Source organism: Leiobunum rupestre, chromosome 10 (genome assembly GCF_980474605.1).
Source record: "Leiobunum rupestre chromosome 10, qqLeiRupe1.1.hap1, whole genome shotgun sequence".
NCBI classification, from domain to species: Eukaryota; Metazoa; Arthropoda; class Arachnida; order Opiliones; family Sclerosomatidae; genus Leiobunum; species Leiobunum rupestre.
Genome location: NC_143393.1, coordinates 23,769,741 through 23,792,719, shown reverse-complemented (window position 1 = coordinate 23,792,719; position 22,979 = coordinate 23,769,741). Strand labels below are relative to the sequence as shown.

The 22,979-nt window shown below is 34.4% G+C and overlaps 1 protein-coding gene across 2 annotated transcripts in view; it reads right to left on the bottom strand.

Moving 5' to 3' along the window:
- Nucleotides 1–22,979, bottom strand: part of RhoGEF64C (Rho guanine nucleotide exchange factor at 64C) — a 145,942-nt gene that overhangs the window by 54,762 nt on the left and 68,201 nt on the right. Inside the window, exon 1 of one of the 2 annotated variants that reach the window (XM_090161982.1) lies at nt 583–995. The exons of the other annotated variant lie outside the window; for it this stretch is intronic. The gene's annotated coding sequence lies outside the window, so the exon portion shown is untranslated. Of the gene's footprint in view, nt 1–582; nt 996–22,979 lie in introns of those variants that run through there. 2 annotated transcript variants of the gene reach the window in all.

Below are 22,979 nucleotides of genomic sequence, written 5' to 3'. Positions count from 1 at the left end.
TAAACCTCCAATCATCTATTATACATATTTATAAGTTAAAATATCATTTTTTAATTATTACATATTGGGTAATGGATAATATATATTGAATTCTAGATAGTATAAAATAACTGGGTTTCACTCGCTAAATTTCTCAAATAATCTCTTAACTTTTTCAATGAAAAATGAAATGCGAATAATCCGGATTAAACTTAATTGTTTTGGTTTTTTTTGGTTAAAACGCAAAGGCGTTTTCTCAGAAAATTTTAAACCCACTCTTCACATCTAGAGCAAGGCGAACGTTTAAGTCATGGAATAATATCATTTCATTTTATCAAAATAAAAAACCATGATAAACTGGAAAATATATAACTCAATTGAATATAAACGCATCTGGGTAGAATTCATTAAATATAGTTAAATATTGAGACGTATTTGGTTTCATAATTTAACCAGCCTCTCTGTTCAGTTTCAAAATATGCAAATATTAGTAATATATAATTTTTAAATTTGAACCTGTCATTTGGAAATAACGTAACAAAGTATCTATTAATATCAACGTCGTAATTCTTAACGAATTTTAGTTAAATTTAAAATAATTACCTTTCAGTTTCCGCACAAACAACACTTTTGAGAGTTTCCAATTAATTAAAAAATCCGCACGGATAAGAAATAAACGACTTTTAAAAACTTAAACGATATCCATAGTTATCGTTAATCCAAAAACAAACTGCCGAAAATTAAACAAACGGAAATCGATGACGGTTTTATCACGACGACAACGACACAAAACGGTTAATCCATGATGGAATGGTGACAAATCACCGGAAACATTGTGGCGAATTTATTTTTTTCCGTTCGCTAAAAACTCGGGCGAAAGAATTCTCAAAATATCCTAAAGCGCTTCGGGGCACTCTAAAATCTAATAGCCAGTAGCTGCTATTCGAGGAACACGGTCGCTAATATCGAAAGCCAGCGACACTCGAATCTCTCCACCAGCTGGTACCACGACTCGCAAACGAACTGACAACAAGCGCGCCCCGACAAAACACAGCGACCGACCTGGGCTTTGGCGCCGAGCTATAGGACAGGTGAGAGATTCGTCCTACTACCGATAGGGGGAAAATACTAACGGCATTCGGTTCTTCTCTCTGGCCCGGGATCGACGGAGCGAGGCACGAAAGTAATACGCACACTTTTTTGGCTTTGTTTTTTTTTGGAACGAAGAATAACGTATATTTAAAATTTATTTTGTATAACTTTCAATTATATTGATTTTATTACCGTGATATTTTTTTTTGAAAAGTTTTAGCTATTCGTAGCTTATTTGAAAAATTTTGAAGCGCAATATTCGAAATTTGATATTTTTTTAATTTACAATAATGTGTTAAATTATTTGAAATATTTCGATGCACAATATCAGAAATCTTATATTTTTTTAATTTATAATAACGTGTTAATTATTTGAAATATTTTGAGCTGCAATATCAGAAATTTAATAATTTTTGAATTTATTATGTGCTAATTATTTGAAATATTTTGACGCGCAATATCAGAAATTTAATAGTTTTTGAATTTATTATGTGTACTAACGATTTGCACTATTTCGACGAGCAATATCAGAAATTTGATAATTATTGAATTTATATTAATGTGCTAATTATTTGAAATAATTCGACGCGCAATATCGGAAATTTGTGAATGTTTAAGTTATAATAATGTATTAATTTTAACATTTAAAATGTATCTTTAGTTTTGAGGATAATGTACAGTGGTTGAATGTATATTTATTTTTCAAATGGAAGCTAATTTTTCGTAACATTTCCTTCACAAACGTAAAGAAATAATTTCCAATTTGATCGTACTATTTTACAGAATCGAAATAAAAAAAACAACCCAACTCTTATTTGAATATTTTAAACATTCGTTGAAAGAGTCACTAATTTTAAATTCACTAATATTTTAAATAAACATACTTCCTTATAAAACAAAATATAAAAAAAATCGCGTAACAATAATATTTTTTCATAAGCATCAAAATCTCCACGCGACCAAGGAAAATGCGTAGTAGGAAAACCCCTAAAAATACTACCATAAAATCTATTCCTCCAGCCTAAGTGCGTCGATGGAAAATAAAGGAGAGCGAGAAGGGAAATGAACCCCGCTAACCGTACGAGGTACGGCGTTCTCATCATCACGCAGACTTCACCGCATCGCCGGCTTTCCTTTAAGCACGCGGTTGGAACGACCCAAGGCAGTCGTGGTCCGCTTTTCTTCGTCAAAAACGATAAAGTTTTTAGGTAGTGGCGGCGGAGAGCAGAAAAACTAGGCGCTACGGGCTAAACTGGATTGACGTAACTCCGCTCGCGAAACTGGCTGCATTGGCCCAGCTCCTCATTTCACCTCCGGGCCAATCAACTATTTCACCAGCAGATTTAGAATAGCCTGGCAGAAGGGGGGCTACCACTTTAGGGGGGCGGAACGTCGGCGGATTTTCGGGTTTCCTGGTCACGTGACGCCACTACTTTCGGACGGATTCGCCCTCGAAATCGCGCCCTCATGGACGCCGTTATTAAGATGCGCGTTTGCTTAAGAGAACAAATCAAATTTGATCGGAAAAGAACCAGCTGTTGCTTGCATTTTGACGATTACGCTGTGCTCTAAATATGGGTCGATTTTATAGGCAGACGCCCACTACAATTTCGAGACTTATGTAATGCATTGCGGCAGTACTAACTTCCGTAGAATCCGTACAATATTCCCGGAAGGGATAAGGTACTTCAGGACAGTTGCGTTGGTAGCAAAACTAGCAATTCACTCAGATAGGGGAATTTATTTGTGGAAATCTACTAGACTTGGATTAGAAAACCATTGTACACCTGAGTACTGATTTTCGAATGTTCTGATTTATCACAATTTAACTGTGATTTCAAGTGATTATATTTAGTGATTACTGATTACCTAATTGCTTAAAGGGAATGTATCCTAAGTCGATAAATAGTTTGCTACGATAAATAAATATATTTTAAATATTCCATTTAAATTTGAATTTTTTTTCAATCATCCTGTACATAAACTTAATAAACCCAAGAGGAATTTGATCGAAAATGAATTTTTTGAGTTACGGGGTTTTGAAAACAAGGTAGCGAAACGTGAACACGTTAATTTAAATTAAATTTTAGACGAACCGAATTTTTCGAATTACCTGGTTTTGGAAATAAGGAATCTAAAGCGAACGAGTTAGATGGCACCTATATTTGTACGAAATTCAAGTATCACAATAGTGCCTACGTGGACTGTGGGGTCCCGCGAATTGGCCAGAAATCTCACTTAAAATTAAAATTTCTTAAAGCGACCGAAAACGTACTTCAGAAATGATCAGTACTAACTATAAATATAATTTTCAACCAAGTCGATCTTAATTTAAAAAGAGTATGTAGATTTAAAGTCTAATATCGCCCAAAAGCACTAAATAGGCAAATGACCAACTTGTGGGCCCCCGATCTCCAAATTTCATAGCAGGCGACCGAAGACATAATATTTCTACGAGTGTTTTTAAGCCTCTTCAAAACTAAGAGCCACGATATTTTAGAAATGGTGAAAACTATACATATGATATTGATTACAGTTGCGAAAGAGGTAACAAGTAATGCGGTAGATATGAAATTTCAAAATGGGTGCCCTTTTTCAAATTACGAAACCGGTATGGTGTAAAATTTGAAAATGACGGTGCATAATGGTGTGTAATTTCTTTTTTGCTGAAATTTCAAAATGGGTGGGCTAGTATTAAATTTGGCCGCCCATTTTCAAAATTTGTACATCTCCGAAACGGGTATAGTGTCAATTTTGAAAATGACGGTGCGTAATAGGTGCCTATTTTTAGGCCATTTTTTGCTGAAATTTCCAAATGGGCGGGATATTAACTATTAACTTTGCCCGGCCATTTTCAAAACTAAATTCCTTCAAAACGGCACTGGTGCAAAATTTGAAAATAGTAGTGCATAATGGTGCGAAATGGGTGCCTATTGGTAGGATATATGTCTTCTTAGATTTCGTTAATGCGCTCGCCAAATATAGTATAAAAATTAAATTTTTTAATCAGTTTTAAAAACAATTTCGTAAATATTTTGATACTTGGGTTTTGAAGTAAAGCAGCTGATATGAATCATATGTGCTAAAATAATCCAGAACTATCGGAACAAATCCAAAAATTTAAATTGTATATTCAAAATAAAGAGTAAAACAATTTTAATTAAAAGTACAGTACATAAAATATTGAACAAAAGCATTACAACTATGTATATCTTTTGACGTATTATGAAAATTAATTAAGCGATCAAATTTTGAATATCACGGCGAAACAATTGTTGTTTACCATGAGCCATTTCCGATTCTTCATTTACAATTGCCTCGCTTAATTGGCGCAATTGTTTTCCATCACCGTTGAACAATCTCAGGAGAACTTGGTCAAAATCATCGTCGATGATGAGAGTCGGGTCAGCCAGACTGGAGACCGTTGCTGGTACTAAACTAATATTCTGGTACGCCACTCTTACCATATTTGCCCCTCGCCTAGTGCTCGGATTTCGATTAATTTTTATCCATTAATAAAATAAGCTCGGCGATATTGAAATAATATTTATTTAAATAACCAATAGTTGAATAAAAATTGTAAAACGTTTAAATAATCGAAAGTGAATAAGCCTATTATTTAAATAAAACAAACAATTAAATGCTTGGTTGCGTAAAAAACATAATTAAATAAGTTAAAATGATATTCTTTTTACCAACGTTTTTTAAATAAATCGGAATTTGTGGATAATGAATAAACAATTCCGAGCACCACCCTCGCCGCCATTTGCGAAATAAAACGTGTACAATCATGGTGATCGTTATGTTCCGTATCAGCGTTGAGCATAAGCTGGTCGAGGTCTTGGACGCTGGTAACGTTCCATAAGAAATTAGCCACTTCTTCAAACCACTCCCTCGGTTGGTATTGGCAAGCGTTCAGCACGTTGAAAGGATAATCTTTTAAGGAGTCCTTTTTCTTGGATGACCATAGAAAAATATGTTGGGATTCTTGTCCGGGTTAATGAAATTACACATATTGGCAGACGGCAGAAAAACGGTGACGTCTGATTATTTTGAATTTTTTATTTTCGCGGGGCGATTCTTACCCCATCCAGTTCCAAATAAATTTTCATTTATCGTAATTTTACGCCATTTTGGTGGAGTGACTGGTATTTTTTTTTTACTTGTTTAAAGTTTGAAAACGGTGATAGTGTGTTGTTTAAGTAATTGTGAAACCATTAGTACCAAAGAAAAGTTAAGTTTCTTCAGAATACCATGTGTAATAACGAACGAAGGTGAGGTTACTCGAGAATTATCTCTCAAACGGCGTAATTTATGGCTAAGAAATTTAAGCCTTGGACCCAATGCAATAAAAGAACATACAGGATTTGTTCTAAACATTTTTTCTCTGGTAAGTGAAAAACAAAATTGGCTTTAAAATTATTATTTGAACTAGATCTTGTTTAATTTAGGAGTACCTTCAACCCTATTAGAATAGAGTGAAAATATATATTGAAAATTTTGTACTGAGTCACCTTAATTTAAAAACACTCAAGGATTCTTATTTTGAATTTCTTTCAATAGTCACGTATCTCGACTTACTTGACTTTTGCTCTCAGGCAGGCCCGGACTGGCCAAGTCAGCTGGTCGGCGATCGCCGGGGGCCCCCAGCTCAAGGGGGCCCCAAACAGCTTATAATAAATTTTTCCTAAAGGTCCTTTAAACGCGTTTCAAATTAATGTGCACGTCTAATCTAGTACACTTCAAACGTTATTTGTTGTCCTATAAATAACCATTTAGATTTTTATCCATACCCCACATCGGCCGGTCCTCTAGCCGAGGGCCCCCAAAGCAGCCAGTCCGGGTCTGCTCTCAAGTAGCGCATTGTAGGCTTCTTTAAATTGGAATACTCTTTCGTCTAGAGTGAGTGTCTTCCAGAAAAACTGGACCACTTGCGGGGGACCACTCGTTGTGGCTTCCCAACAGGCCAACTTGTTGAAGGACTCCGGGTCAGGTTCGTCCAAGTACTTTGACCAAGTCCAGTCTTTGGATTTAACGTAGGACGTCCAAAAGTTTCGCAAATTTCCTCGCAGTCTGTTAGACCAGTACAGGTGCAGAAAACTGTGATTGTTAGCTGCAATATCCAAGTGTCCCCGGGCGTTTTTGGCCGAGGAGGCGGTATATTTCTTCTTCCATAAAATATTGGACAGCCAATTCGTACCTGACGTTGGCGCCCACTCTCTCGTTCGAAACAATCAGCTTTACCATTTCCAGTTCATCAATGCGTCCGTAAGCGTTCAATTTGAAACAAGTACACAGAATTGGAAGGTGGATGTCTTCTAAACATACTTGCTTTTTAAACCACTTTTCAAAGTTCTTCCCGACGACTCTAACGTCGCTTCCCCGTGCTAGTCGGTTAGCGAGAGCTTTTGGTAGTCCAAGGTGAAGAGCATTTTTGGCTACTTGGACGTCCATACAGTATTCCACGTTCAATTAGCTCCACCATAGTTGATGGATAATTCTAAGTTTCGCTAATATTTCCCGTTTTGATGGATTACTTCTGAAAGCCATAATGTCGGACCGTTATAATATTAAGCCTTAAAAACCGTTAGGGGCCCGGTGCAGAGACGTTTTTTCACTCTCGTAACATCCTCGTAAATTTACGAGGAAGTGGGCGTGGCCAATGAACTTCGCGAAAATGGTGTGCAGAGACAATTGGCTCGTAAAGACGTAAATGGCGCGAAATATTGAAAACAACAATGGCGGAGTTTGTCGCTTTGCTCGCGATACGAAGAGCCGAGGAAAATAATCGAGGAATAAACTATGTGGAACCAGTTGGAAATGAGAGAATTTATCACGAGATACCAGACCCTTTGGAGTTATCAGACAGAGTTTTTAGCAAATTATCGACTTCCAAAAAGGGTATTCATTAAACTTTTGGAAGAGCTAAGGCCCGACCTTGACCATTAAACATTGAGAGGCCGGCCAGTATCTGCAGCTTCCCAGGTTGGAATATATATTTTTATCACTATGCAATATTTTTGAACTACTATTATTTATGTGCTTTAACACTGGTTATATGACCAACACTTTGGTTAACTTTTTAAGTTTTAAACAACCTTTTGGAATACATATTTTCATCTTACTCTTTCATACTCAAAACTGATATTTTATCTAGGCATATTTTTTGAGTAGTAAATAAGCAAGGAAAGCAATCGGGCACAGGGTGACGGAAAAATCCATTTTTGCAAGAAAATATCTGGGAAGGAAGTAATTTTCCTAAGGCTTAGGAAAATATTGTAAAATTATATTGTCTTTCCAACATTTTCCCACCTTGTTCATATGTTGCCACTATAGATACTCATTTGCTTGCATTTTTACGTGACTGGAAGTATACAGTGGGTGACAGCCAATGATCATCGCCACATGGTGGAGAGATCCACAGTATCAAGGATTGGTCGTGTTACAAATTTACATCTACCCAGGAAGAACTTCAAGAAATATATCTTGGATTCTTCAAGAAGACCAAACTTCCTGGAGCTAATGAGATTCATCCAGAAGGTCAAGCTCAAGAGAGGTTCAACCATCGCCTCAGTAAGACTAGGAGTTGCATTGAAAGGTGGAATGGCCTGTTCAAGTCAACTTGGCGTGCGTTGAGTTATTACGGAGGCAATTTGCTGTATGCCCCAGATAAAGCTTGCAAATTTCTATTCGCTTGTGCCATCTTGTACAATTTCTACCTTGACGAGGGTGGGGAAATGTCCTAGCCAATGGTAGAAGAACGAGATGGCCCAAGCGAACAGGATCCCCCATGTCAACCCACTAATGCTCAATTACATGCTACGGCTAATCAAATTTAAAATAAATTTGTAGAAAACTTCAATAAACGAAGACATTTTAATTCAGAATAATTTAAGTTTTCTTCGAATTGATTTGATTTGCTTTTTAAAATTAAAACCACCCTCTCCCATTATTAACTTAAACCTTGGGGGCATACTTGTAGAACAAATTTGCTTATAATGTAATCAAGGGACTAGTGTTTCGTGGTCAAGAATTATCTTTTTTGGAAATTCAGAATTTACTAAATACTCTAGTTTATCTAATAACTCCAATGATTTTGTTCTCTTGTGATATTATCCTTTGTTATTTATTACTGGTTCAATAATATGTTATTCCTCGATTACTTTCAAATGTTTTTCCCAATGAAAAATAATTGTTCTTCGCCAATAAAAAAAAATATTTTAAAAGAAAATATTGTAATTTATTAGAATAATTAAAAATTCAAAAAGGGCGCCTTTTATTTTGCGAAAAAAAAACGGTGGGTAGAGGGAGGCTTGTTATTAGATAAAAAAACCAGCTAATGAGAGTTTAAAAAAAACTAACAGAGCTGTGAGAAATGAAAGAAGTACATAATGGAGTGGTTTGCCAAATAGAAAAATATTGATATAATGCATATGAAAGGATGATAAAATATTGGAAAACGTCAATCTTAAAGCTAAAGATAAGTAATTAATAATTTGCACCAGTTTTATTTTGAAAGATTAGACATACCAATGATTTTATGTTTTAGGGTTAGAAAGTGGAATTGATGTGACACCAGGGTAAAGATTTTCAGGATCAATCAGATTTTCAACAGGTACTAGAGTGTTGTGAATGCCAATAAGAACTCTATTTGCATTTCCGAAATGATTGAAAAATGCAATGGCAAGTTGGGCATCTTGTGATCATTTGCCTGCCATTTACGATCCTCGTAAAGTTACGATAATTTTTAAAACTTTTATCTTATTTTATCATCGCGATGTGCGGCACGAGCAACGCAAGTGACCATGCGGGGGAGTAAATTAACTTATAGATAAAAAGAACGACTGCGCATGCGCTATCTGCCATAGTCTTTCCCACTGTAAAAAAAAAACAGAACCATATTTGCCGAATTTATTTTGTATAAATGCGCCTCTCGCGTTTTTTATGCAAAATTTACGCGAAAATGGCCGAGGAAAGTTTCCGAGCTTACCGACAAATCCGATCCTTTATACAAAAGAAATGTAATAAAACAAAGATAAATATTATGTCGGGGTATAATGATTGTTAAGGGAGACGGGATATAGGACCAACTGTGTGAGGCCTTGGATTAAGAATTTTCATTGTTAAATCGACGTAATGTCAACGTCCAACTCTCGGAAACTAACTCAGTTCTTTTCTCCATAATAAATAAATTAAGCTAAGCCAAAAATCCTGGGTTCCTTGGTGGTGAGCTAAGAAAATAGTTCGCGAAATTGCACCCCGTGAATAAGGATTTCGCGCGGTATAAAATCAACCTTGGAAAACCACCTTACGACTTGTAGAAGAAAACATAGTTCCAAACCAAGCGCCCTCCCCCCTTAAATGGCCACTTGCGTTGCCCTTTAACTTCAAACGCGCGCAATAGGCGCTAGCATACATTCTTCGTGTGTTGTTCAACTTGTTAAAGTGCTCCACGCGCTCTTTAATATTTTGGCGTAAAAGCAAGCACATTTTTTTATTTCAGGAAGCACGTGCAAAATCGCTTGAGCCCATTCAATTTTACGCTAAAATACTAAGAGGTAATGGAAAAACATTCAAATTTAAATTTCAAATAAACTGGAAGCTTGTGGCACTGGGTGAAAAACTGAAAACTCGGAACAACTCCTTCTGCGTTGAGTTAACAAGTTCTCTCCCCACTCGTTTAAGGGGTTTCCCCTTCCATAAAAACTTGTTGAGGTTAACGGTAATAGTTAGTGTAAGGAGCTGTTGGCTCGCGTGGCATGTAGGGCTTGCCAACCCCTCCTACTCAAAGGCCTCCCCGCCAAAATCTCTATGGGGCCCCCCTTTTCAATTTTTTTATGAAGCCAGGGTTGGCAAGCAGTGCCGTCTTTCCCATTGGGCAAATAGGGCACTGCCCTAGGGCCCCAAGATTCTGGAGGGCCCCATTTTCAACTTTTGTAAGGCAAATTATTAAAATTATTTAACTATCTAAAACATGTCTTTTCGTGATATTTTTTATTTGAACCAATATTTGTAAATTAGGGCAACGATGAGCTTCGCATTGGAGGTTAAGAAATTGTCTGGAATTATTAGGGGCCCCGCTTATCACTTTGCCCTGGGGCCTCCAATCATCTAAAGACGGCCCTGTTGGCAAGAGCCAGCCAGACTGGATTAAGCCACCCTGATTTAAGCCGGATTTAACCACCAAATAAAATCCATGGTTAAAACCATTTTTTTATAAAAAAAAATTAGAAATTAATTAGGAACATTGACAAAACTTAACTTTCACTTTTTGTCGCGAGTAATGAGAGCTAACATATAAGCAATTAGGGTATCTTAAAATTAATTTTGCGCTTGAAAATACGCTGCCATGTTAGGGTATAAAAGCGGGTAAATAAGTCTGCTATACCTCACAATGTAAAGGTACTGTCACGCGCAAAAACGTAATTTTTAAATCGGGAAATTTGAGCAATGAGGGCTTGATATAAGCAATTTGATCTTTTTTTTATTAATAGCTTTAACCGGTTAAACCACCGGTTACAGCCAGATTTAACCATACTGGATTTTTAAATTTTTAAAAAAGCCGGTTTTTTGCCAACCCTGCCTGAAGCTCGCCCCCCCCCCCCCGCGCCACGGGCCCTGTGAACCATCAGCTACGCCACTGTATTAAAGGGAGTAGGAACCGTCCGCAGAAATGTAAAATTTGTTGAAGTTATATTCCCTTTTGACAACAAGAATTATTTACAAACTAGATTATTTACTACAATAAAATAGATATTTATATAAAAAATCTTTATGGTCCCAAATATGATCATCGAAAACACAGCACCCCACAAAGAATTCCGTTTCTTCGAAAAATACCTAACATCAATCGTTGCGTAGCGTATACAGAAGAAACAGAAAATCGGACAGAAAGAGTACTTTTTGGCGAAGAGAAAAGAAGCCTATTCAAGTAGAGAATTCCATCTTTTGAGATAAAAGTCTGCGGAATTCTTTGTAGGAGTGTGAAACGTTGACTGGGAGCGGCTCAAGAGGTGAAACTGGAGATTTTCGTAAACTCATCATCAGCTGAGAGATACGAGTTAATAAAAGCTAGGCGCTCCTTCGCGGTCAATCTAGGAAATCGTCGAAAAATCGCGCCACATATAAAAGAAAATGTTTAAACGCGCGGAACCAATTGTACTTGTTCTTAGAGGAGAAAAATTCGCAAAATCCGCCCGTTACCACGTGCCTGGAATTGAAGATACAATCCGGACGCCGCAGACTAAACCCTGCCACCTACCTTCGTCAGAACTCCAACCTTAACGCGGATTGAATAAACTACAAACGCATTCCACCGCCGCTCTTTTCAAAAATATAATAGACCATTGAGAGATTTTTTTTTAACTTTGAGGGAAACCAACCCTTTTACTCGGCATAAAATGTCCATTTTCTAGCCGTTGTCGTATAAATGAAGTTTAATGGTACCGTACGCCGTCATTTGAACCCGCAGAGTTGCCAGGTATAAGAGACTTTACTCAGCCCAACTGGAAATAAACTAGCCCAAAAATATAAATTTATTTTTAAAGAAAGGATACCATTTTAAAACATAATAGAAGCTTTTAAAGAAGCCCAAATTATCGCCCAAATAATTTTATTAATATAATTAATATTAACAAATATTTTTCGAATATTAAAAATAGTTATTTTAATTTTTTAACCAGAAATGAAAAGATAATAATCATTATAACATAATCATAATCCATAAGTGTGACAGTATTTTTTACGCAAATTCGAAATTATTATAGCTCTTAGTAAAATACTTTTGAAAGATTGGGCTAATAAAAATAAATCTTAGTTAAAGGGGCTCCAAAGTTCAGTGGCAAAATGTGTGTAAAGTCAGTAAAGTGCGAAATTTACGGTTGACTCTGCCCGCCTCTGCCAAGGCCGAGTGAGGGGTTGGGGGGAATGAAAAGCATGGTCAATTTTCTTTTTTTTTTGCCACCGAACTTTGGAGCCCCTTTAAGTAAAGACATTTTTTTATATAACACACTTAAGTCTAAACTTTTATTTTCTAAACGGGGAATACACCCGATATTATAAGCCTCGTTTGAAAATAATATTTCGTTATAATTATAATTCTAAAAAACCAGCCAAGCATTTACTATGAAAAATAGCCCAATCGTGCGGGAAAAGCGTCAAACTGCCAGCTCGGCTCCGTTGTTATCGTCTCTTGACGGGTCCGAGGGCTCTGTCCTTTTCGCGTCCCCACGCAAAAAGGCTGGCGCTTAAAAGGGCACGCATGAAAATAAAACGCCGTTGCTTGTCCAAGCGCACTTCCTTCCTGTTTTGCCATCGAAGCTTCAAATCGAGATTGATGAAATTGGAATACGACTCCCCGCACCAAAATAGTATTGAATCTTATGGAGAATATGCAGCAGCAACTATAGCCTGTATTTTCGTGATCCCCGGAAGATATTCTCCGCCCACACTTAAGCCATGTTCACACTTACCCCTAGTTTTCCAAACCAGCGTGAGAAATCGCTTCGTGTTGGTTCGGGAAGCAACTCGTCCAAGTCAGTTCACTTAGAATAGCTTTCTAAACGACCAGGCGCGAAAGTAAAATTGCTCGTATTTTCAAAAATAATGGGAATAAAGTTCTAAATATTGTCAAATAATATTACTTCATGTATAGTGAACATGATTAACTAATTGTTTTGGATACATTTTAATATTTTCAAAATTCTTGTCATAATTTGAAATGACGTTAAGCCTTGGCTATAATCGAACCGGGGTGAAGCGATTTCGCACGTGTGAACCAAGAATTTTCGTCGGCGTTTGAAACTGGCATTCAAAACGACCTAAACTACGTTTTAAGCTCTAGTGTGATCGTGGCTAGAGAGAGAGAGACTCTGTGATCGTACTGGACTATCTACATTAGGAATGGCGTAAGGGCGTGGTTTTTCTTCTGGGAACCACGAAGAGAACAGGAACAGGGTGCTGCCCACTCATTCTCTGTACACCCGAAAACATGCTTTGACTTAAACAACATAATGGAGTTCGATTTCAACTTATTACATATCCTATATTTCCTGCCACGTTAATTGGTATTACCAATGCTTTATCCTTGTATTTAGATCAGCATATTGCTAGCTAATCTAATTTTAGTGGTTCGCAAAGTACCAATTAAGTAGATTAAGTTCGTATTGATGTTTTGTCCTAATCTAATAGTGGGAATTATAGATTGTTAACCCCGTTTTAGTCGTAGCGTAGAAATCAAATTTATACTAGTTGGTGGTGCTTTCAGACAGTCTGGATTACGTCAGTCACCTTACGGTTCCGTAGAATGCGGGACAAACGGTACAGTCTGCAAATCCGATACTCGCAATCGTACAAACAGGCTCTTTTAAATATCAGTTTTTAACGGAAACTCACGTAACTACACTGAGAAGCAATTTCCAATAACTTAGAGCTACCATCATTTAAATACAGTTATAATTAAATAAATTATTGATTTAAATTTCATAATGCATTTCATGGGAATAATAATAAAATATTGTAAAAAATGGTTTTATAATTCTAATAAAAATCACAAAAAAAAACTAAAATCTTAAAAGGTAATTTAAGTTGATTAGGATTTCATTTAACTTGAAATTATGCAACTCATAGTAGCGCAATAGGCTTCGAGCTCAGGAATTGTAGCCCCATCTGCCTTAATATCCGTCAACTAAATATGCAGATGACCTATGAATTTCTAGGTATTCCGGTAGAAACTTTCAGTTGTGCAGAGTGAATTTTGAAAGAGCCGATAGCTTTCACACATTCGATTTAAAACTCCATCGGTAGGCGGCGATACTTGTGAGCTAAATTTCAAATACGCACGAAGCCTATATCCGTCAATTAGATTCGAAAACATCCATCGTATTACACGTACACAATAAATGTAGAAAACTTAACTATAAATTTAATTAGTAAAATGTTAATAATAAATCTTAATGTAGTTGATGTATGTTTATTATTTAAACCTGTAACTCTATGAAAAATTGTATAAAACCATTTTCTTTTACAGGCTAATAAAAAGGTTTAAATTTAATTATATTAATTGCTTAAAAGTCAATAAAATAAAAAAACGAAAATCAAATCAATTCGACTTAAGTCATTTCCCCTCTCAGATGCCCGATAATTGAAAAGGTTAATAAACGGAGAAGAGCTTTTGCCCAGTTGTCACTCGCTTCACCCGTTTAATCTTAATTGATGTTCTTACTGGTGTACATACGTCCGATAAAAAAAAAGCTCAACCTTTTAACGTTTATCGTGTCAGTTCCGAATTCCGAGCTGTAAAAACTTGGGCCAATAGACCCATAAATTCGAAAATCTACTCACTTACTAAACAAATGACCAAATTGATACCATAATAATACTTGGACCGTGAATAAGTATCCCCGCGAATGTATTCGGATGAACGGAGATTGGGCTTCTTGATTCCTGGAAGAAAAACCCCGCCCCTTTAATGGGGGGAAGACACTCTGGCTCTTTCCCCGGGTAGGCGGAGAATTTCTTCCGGGAATCATGTAAACAGAGGCAATACAGGGTTGACACACGTCAGGGAAAACAGGGAAATCATGGAAAAGTCAGGGAATTTAAGAATGGACCTAAAAAGTCAGGGAATTTTTAGAATTTGTAAAAAGTCAGGGAAAAGTCAGGGAATTAAATTTTATCTTGGCACTTTTTTAAGGTTATTTTTAGACCAGATCTATGACAAATTTTGATTATCATTTATTTCCTTGAAAGTTTGGCTAATTTTGTCAACATTGCAATAACCTTTTTACTGAAATATAAGTTCATTAAAATTTATTAACTTCTGATAAAAGTCAAATATAAAATAAAAATTTGAACTTGAAAATTCAGGGAAAATCTCTTAAAATGGTCAGGGAAAACAGGGAATAGTCAGGGAATTTGAATCTCAAAATTTTGTGGTAACCCTGCAATAGTTGCGGTTGCATATTCTCTGCTATCCTGAATATATTCTTGGTATTCTCACAAAATATAATATTCCTTTTAAGCTTTTTTTTATTAACGGCATTGCCCGTTATTTTGTAAGTGAAACCAAAAATAAAACGCCCTTACAATAATCCAAGGGTTATACATGGACAGGAATCCATAGCTCTACTTGGAATGCTTATCGCGGCAGATTTTAGTCTCGATGTGGCTGACGGTTTTTTTGACGTCACTTACCAAACAACAACGTGAGAGGGGAGCGCGCGCAGAGGGGATTTGTACTCTCGTAGGCGGGGCCAAAGCCATCATAGTGATCTTACCATACGCGATACGGCAGGAGAAGCATTCCAAGTAGAGGTTTGGATTCCGGACATGGAATTATAGAAAATACAGTCTTGACCGGGTCTAGATGGGCTAAAAATAAGGGCGTTTCAAGAACCAGCGAAGAGGCCCTGGCGGAGAAACAAAATCAGCAAATGGCAGTTTTATTCTTTTAAGGTGTTGCTCCACTAAATATACAATTCGTTGGGTTGAAATATAAGCCATCGCGGACGGAGACGGGAGGTCCACGTTTTGGCCAAGCGAGTTCTGGTAGAAGAATACGCGCCTTAGTTACGGGGCTAGAAAAGAAATAGGCTTTTAAAGAATTTCGCAGTTTCTTCGGTACTTCCGTGTTTTGGCCCGTGGACGGTTAAAGGGGCCACAACGACGTGGATTATTTAAATTCAGTCAAATTAATTTAAATTTTGGGTTTAAATTACCAATGCATGCAAATAGTTATACATTAGCCAAAGGTAAAAGGCAAGAAATAGTTAAAAATTAATGAAAATAAAGTAATAAATGAAAATAAAGTAATAAATGAAAATAAAGTAATAAATGAAAATAAAGTAATAAATGAAAATAAAGTCATAAATGAAAATAAAGTAATAAATAAAAATAAAGTAATAAATGAAAATAAAGTAATAAATGAAAATAAAGTAATAAATGAAAATAAAGTAATAAATGAAAATAAAGTAATAAATGAAAATAAAGTAATAAATTAAAGTAAAGTAATAAATTAAAACAAAGTAATAAATTAAAACAAAGTAATAAATTAAAGTAAAGTAATAAATGAAAATAAAGTAATAAATGAAAATAAAGTAATAAATGAAAATAAAGTAATAAATGAAAATAAAGTAATAAATTAAAATAAAGTCATAAATGAAAATAAAGTAATAAATGAAAATAAAGTCATAAATAAAGTAATAAATGAAAATAAAGTAATAAATGAAAATAAAGTAATAAATGAAAATAAAGCAATAAATTAAAATAAAGTAATAAATTAAAACCAAGTAATAAATTAAAATAAAGTAATAAATTAAAATAAATAATATGTAAATTAAATTTATTATTTATTTAAATAAAAACCTCGAGACTTAAAATTTGGTTTATTTTTAAGCATGAGTTTATAAAAATTTCGTTTTTTTTTCAATTATAAAGGAAACGTAGTTTTGAAGACGTTTTGTAAAAAGATGCCTCGGGGAAGAATTCCCAATTTAAAGCGAGAAAAATATAATTAAAGACAATTAAAAAATCTGAGACAGTTCCTCTGAAAAGAAAAGAAGATAATTTGCCGTATAATTTCGTTTCAGAAGAACCCATTAGGAAATCACAACGAACAAAATTTCTTTAGTAACGGGCTCAACCCAAAGGACGGTACCGTTTTTTTCATAATTTTTTTCTGCAGAGCCAATTTGTGGCAAATCTTCCATAAAATTATATACCTCGACTATAATTTAGAATGATACGAGATGGCATAAATTGGAATACGGTCTGATCTAATATGAAGAAATAGTTGTGGAAGTCAGAAGGGTGCCTTAATTAATTTTAAAAGCGACTTTGCCAAAACTGTTTATAGAAATTACATATAATTATATAATAAGTGTCCTTGGCAGAAGCTAGCCTAATTGCTAATAACGTGGATGTTTTGCACAAATAGCCTTAAATTTATTAATATGAAATTACTTTGACAAATTGTATTATCAGAAGTAGGTCTTTTTATGGAGAAGTATCCATTTCTCTGTACCGATAATGTTATTCGCTCAAAATTTCACAGTTACCGACGTTTTTCCAACGATTAATTTATAGCGGATTTATTTTTAATAAAATTTAAATCAATCAATTTTTTTATTGCAATTTTTTTTGATTTTATTAAATTTTTGTATTTTCAGCAATTTAAGGTAATATTCCAGTTTAATTGATGAATACTTATATCGGTTAATTAATCTAAAATTAAACTAAATCTTAATTAAATTTGATTTATATTTAATATTATAGTTTTCTCAAGTTTGTTTTATTCCTCCACTGGATTGTGATTTACATAAGTTACTTAAAAATAATTGAATTTAAATCAAATTCATTTAAATTAGCCCACAATATAAGTTTTATGGCGAAAAAATAAGGATACCTAGCTGATTATTATTATTGTTAAAAAAATATATAATATAATTTTTTCAACAATAATAATAATCAGCTAGCCAATACCCAAGGCGCCACATAAGTTAAAGTTATATTATATACTTCTGGTGGCACTTAGAAAAAATTTAACTTAAGACAAAAAATTCCGTATATAAAAAACGCTAATTTCCAAACTAGGAATATTAAAAAATATATCTACAGGAAGGTAGAAATTTAGGCTAGTAGTCCCTCGATCAGTTTTAAAATATATTTCGTCCCTGGAATAAAAAAAAATGGGCACGAAGTATAAATACGAGGATACGAAATATAATTAAATCACAGTTAAAAAGAAATACGAAATCCGGAATCGTCTTCATTCACGATTCGTCGTGGAATCACAAACCCTTCGCTTTAGCTTATATAAATACCCCGAATAAACCTTCCTCAGCAGTTGGTCTATCACCGGCAAAATATCAAAAAAAAAATTGCCAAGAATGTTTTGGCCGCCGCATCATATATGGCGCCAGAATTACACTCTGATAAAGGGACCAAATTCATTAAGTTCGTGTTGGTTGACACGTTGGATTAATAATATGTTACATATTATTAATCCAAGTTGACACCATTGCTTGGATATCTGAAAACTGACTTTCAGGGTATACAAGAAGATAGTATATATGTAGAGCGCTATTCGTTCCGCTTCGTCGTTGTCTGTTCTCGGAATTTGGAGCCCCGTGTTGTAGTAGGATTTCAGGTTAATCTTAATATCGTAATTTAAGAAATAAATTAATATTATCATGATTAAGAATTTAACTTGTATAGCGTAATTTTACAATTAAATTCATATTATAATGATTAATAATGTAACTTATATTAAATTAATAATAAGAATGTAATATTAAGAATGTAACTTATATTTAATTCAAGTTAAGAATTAAACTTATATTAAATTCAAGTTAAGAATGTAACTTACATTAAATTCAAATTAAGAATTACACTTATATTAAATTAAAATTGATAAATAAACTTACATTAAATAAAAATTGAGAATTAAACTTATATTAAATTAAAATTAGAAAATAAATTAATATTAAATTAAAATTAAAAAATAAATTAATATTAAATTAAAATTATAAATTAAATTAACATTAAAGTAACATCAAGAATTAAATTAATATGAGAGTAAGATTAAGAATTAGATTAATATGAAAGTAAGATTAAGAATTAGATTAATATGAAAGTAAGATTAAGAATTAGATTAATATGAAAGTAAGATTAAGAATTAGATTAATATGAAAGTAAGATTAAGAATTAAATTAATATTAAATTAAAATTAACAATTCAATTAATAAGTCAAAAAACCGTCTGCTAACACTCGCTACCACATGCTTTTAACGTAACTACCTCCAATAATTCCAAGTTTCCGTTAAACATGGTGGCATAAATGTGAAATTCGTTGATCCACTAGAAATAAATACGAAATTAATTGATCCACTAGAAATAAACACGAAATTAATTGATCCACTAGAAATAAACACGAAATTAATTGATCCACTAGAAATAAACACGAAATTCATTGATCCACTAGAAATAAATACGAAATTAATTGATCCACTAGAAATAAACACGAAATTAATTGATCCACTAGAAATAAACACGAAATTAATTGATCCACTAGAAATAAACACGAAATTCATTGATCCACTAGAAATAAACACGAAATTCATTGATCCACTAGAAATAAACACGAAATTCATTGATCCACTAGAAATAAACACGAAATTCATTGATCCACTAGAAATAAACACGAAATTCATTGATCCACTAGAAATAAACACGAAATTCATTGATCCACTAGAAATAAACACGAAATTCATTGATCCACTAGAAATAAACACGAAATTCATTGATCCACTAGAAATAAACACGAAATTCATTGATCCACTAGAAATAAACACGAAATTCATTGATCCACTAGAAATAAACACGAAATTCATTGATCCACTAGAAATAAACACGAAATTCATTGATCCACTAGAAATAAACACGAAATTCATTGATCCACTAGAAATAAACACGAAATTCATTGATCCACTAGAAATAAACACGAAATTCATTGATCCACTAGAAATAAACACGAAATTCATTGATCCACTAGAAATAAACACGAAATTCATTGATCCACTAGAAATAAACACGAAATTCATTGATCCACTAGAAATAAACACGAAATTCATTGATCCACTAGAAATAAACACGAAATTCATTGATCCACTAGAAATAAACACGAAATTCATTGATCCACTAGAAATAAACACGAAATTCATTGATCCACTAGAAATAAACACGAAATTCATTGATCCACTAGAAATAAACACGAAATTCATTGATCCACAAGAAATAAACACGAAATTCATACACCCTTTAAGCGCCGGACTATATTTCGCCTTTCGTAAACTTGTTTTCTCCAACGGTGGAGAAAAGGGAGAAAAATTGGCGCCAGGCAGATGATTTTGAGCCATTGTCGAGAGAGAGAGAGACTGCAGCCACGTTATAGAGGCCTACATTTAGCGCCTCGTTCTAAAAGGAAAACCGGCCATCATAAAAGATAGGCGGGAGGCGATGACCTCACCTGATTCTTCGATTAAAGGCGAGGGAACCTTACAGTCTGCGATTACCTTCTAAAAGGTTTCTGCATTCGTTGGCGATGATATGGCGTCTTAATTCTAATATGGTTTCCATTGTTAGCAGCCCTCGGGAGACTCAGATAGACGGAGGGTGTAGCCTCTTCTCCGCATACCTTTCTTACGTAAGAATCTTTTCACATCAGAACTGATTTTGGATCACGCATTTTCACTTTCTTCGTAAGAAAACGAAAAACTATATTATTTTTGAATTAGGATATTAAAGGGAGCATAACTTTCAACCCGTTCGGATTTAGGAATTACCTCAGCAACAAACCATTGAATTGGGATATTAAAGGGACTATACCTCAGCAACAAACCATTGAATTAGGATATTAAAGGGACTATACCTCAGCAACAAACCATTGAATTGGGATATTACAGGGACTATACCTCAGCAACAAACCATTGAATTAGGATATTAAAGGAACTATACCTCAGCAACAGACCATTGAATTGGGATATTAAAGGGACTATACCTCAGCAACAAACCATTGAATTGAAATATTAAAGAGACTATACCTCAGCAACAAACCATTGAATTAGGATATTAAAGGGACTATACCTCAGCAACAAACCATTGAATTGGGATATTAAAGGGACTATACCTCAGCAACAGACCATTGAATTGGGATATTAAAGGGACTATACCTCAGCAACAAACCATTGAATTGGGATATTAAAGGGACTATACCTCAGCAACAGACCATTGAATTGGGATATTAAAGGGACTATACCTCAGCAACAAACCATTGAATTAGGATATTAAAGGGACTATACCTCAGCAACAAACCATTGAATTGGGATATTAAAGGGACTATACCTCAGCAACAAACCATTGAATTAGGGTATTAAAGGGACTACACCTCAGCAACAAACCATTGAATTGGAATATTAAAGGGACTATACCTCAGCAACAAACCATTGAATTAGGGTATTAAAGGGACCACACCTCAGCAACAAACCATTGAATTGGAATATTAAAGGGACTATACCTCAGCAACAAACCATTGAATTGGGATATTAAACGGACTATACCTCAGCAACAAACCACTAAGCTGCGCCGTTGACGGACAATTTTGGAACCTTGGGTTGACGGAAATACTAGAGGCTATCCCGAACGGAAATTTCAAAATTTATTTATTTCAAATTATTTTGATCAAACCGGAAAATAAAGTTGAATTTCGTACTTTGTAATTTGATTAAAAAAAATTGGAACAATAAAAGTTGAGATTATACTGAATCCAATATAACACATTTTGTATCCTAATTTTTGATCAAAGTTTAATTGGGATCTGTCCAAATTTTGATATAATTTTGGAAAAAAATCCAGGTATAATTCCTTTAAAGACGCAAAAGGTGCATAATTTATTAGATAAATTGATCACCGTGGAAACCGTAACAGGAGTACAAACAATTACAAATTTAATTGGTCATTAATTGGTCAACAAAATAAGCCGAAAATAAATTTGTCAACGGAAAAATGAGACGAAATCACGCGGGGCGAGTGATTTGACCACAATTTGGTCGCCGCAGTTCGATAACCCGTTCTAACCTACATCCGCGATTGTAAAAAGCTGGACGAATCAATGTTTTCCAAAGTACTCTTCGTCATGCAAAGTTTGTTTAAAAAAAAACAAATTCCGACGAAAACAGTTTTAAACCGATCCTTCGCAACACCAAACAAGAGTCGAGAAAAACTAGTTATTTCTACGTATACGCTCGATCTTTGAAATCGAATATAATAAAAAATAAAATATTTTGCAACTGGTTTATCCGAATACTGCGTAAGTTAATTGAAAGCAATTTTCGACGAAAAAAAGACGAGTTTATAAATATTTCCTCTTAAATATGATAAAATCCAATATTACACAGGAGGAAAAAGCAGCGTTATCCCACTAACCTTGGCAACTCTCATTAAAATTAAATTAGTAACTATTAAAGATTTCAGATTTAAAATAGCTTAAACGTACTATACATAAACGTTAAAGGGCTAAATAGATGTGATGGCCCCCAAAATGTTTGTCTGGAGCCGCGCTTGAATCTACAAAAGGACAAAACTCATTTCAACATACAGCCAGTATTAAAAGTATACCTCTTACGGAAATAGTAATAATCTACCCATTTTGCCAAATGTTATTTGTTTGAGCCTTGTCATGTTGATTTTCAAAAACGTTTGGGATGAGAAAATAGTAATTTTAATGATTTTCAAAAACGTTTGGAATGAGAAAATAGTAATTTTAATGATTTTCAAAAACGTTTGGGATGAGAAAATAATAATTTTAATGATTTTCTAATACCATTTCATCGGGAAAACATGGTTAATGAATAGGTAAATATCGCTACGCAGTTACATGACCGGCTAATGTTTTCTCAAAATATTTGTCAAATGTGCCCCGGAGAAAACTGTTTTTGAAATTTTGATTTTTCTACTCTATTTTTTAATTAAGCCCTATACATCCAATATTACAATTCCCAATTAAATAGATAGTTTTAGACATTTGGACCAGGTTAAGGGTCAACTTTGTTAAAAGAGACTCCTATAAGATGGTAGAGTTGATCATTTAGCAGTTTCTATAAGTAACTGCTAGGTGCCATAATCCACTACCGCGGAGGTGAGGCGGTACAGACCGAGTAGCCAATTTCCAAATCAACGGAGGTGTGGCAAAGCCATAATCGTGACGCGGGGTCTAATATGGGCAAATTTGAAATACCAGCGCCCCTACAGTAACCCCCATCAAAACGAAACTATTTCGATGATTATTCGAAGGATTGTCTAAGACCAACATTATCAGCGTTGGCAAATGATAATCTCAAATCTTCAACGGTTCC